We start from the raw sequence: 410 nt of genomic DNA, 5'->3' as shown, positions 1-410 counted from the left end.
ACCAAGCGCCAATGAAGAACATCATGCTGGAAGGAAAAGACATGTGAAAGTCAGAACGTGGCATCAAGGAGCTCCGGTTCACAAGCACCTGGGAAGGACATCTCGTACGGAACCCTTTACTCGAAAACTCCCAAATGACCCCACTTGCCATGCGTCTATCTGAACAGGCGACACCGTGCACGCAGCCACCTCAATTGTAAGGCCACTCAGAGACATCCATTTCCCAAGTATATGCTCCCTACACACATGTTGTGCTGCAACCCACACAGACGAGCACATCTCGACCGATGCACAAATCATTCCTTTCCAAGCGCGACTTGGGTAACCATTCTCCATGACCACTGCGACCCTCCCGATGGGGGAATAGGACCCTCTGTGGGCCGGAGCACGATGACAAGGGGCCTCGGTTC

Source organism: Cryptomeria japonica, chromosome 2 (assembly GCF_030272615.1).
Source record: "Cryptomeria japonica chromosome 2, Sugi_1.0, whole genome shotgun sequence".
In the NCBI taxonomy this organism is placed as follows: Eukaryota; Viridiplantae; Streptophyta; class Pinopsida; order Cupressales; family Cupressaceae; genus Cryptomeria; species Cryptomeria japonica.
This window is presented reverse-complemented; position numbering follows the sequence as displayed.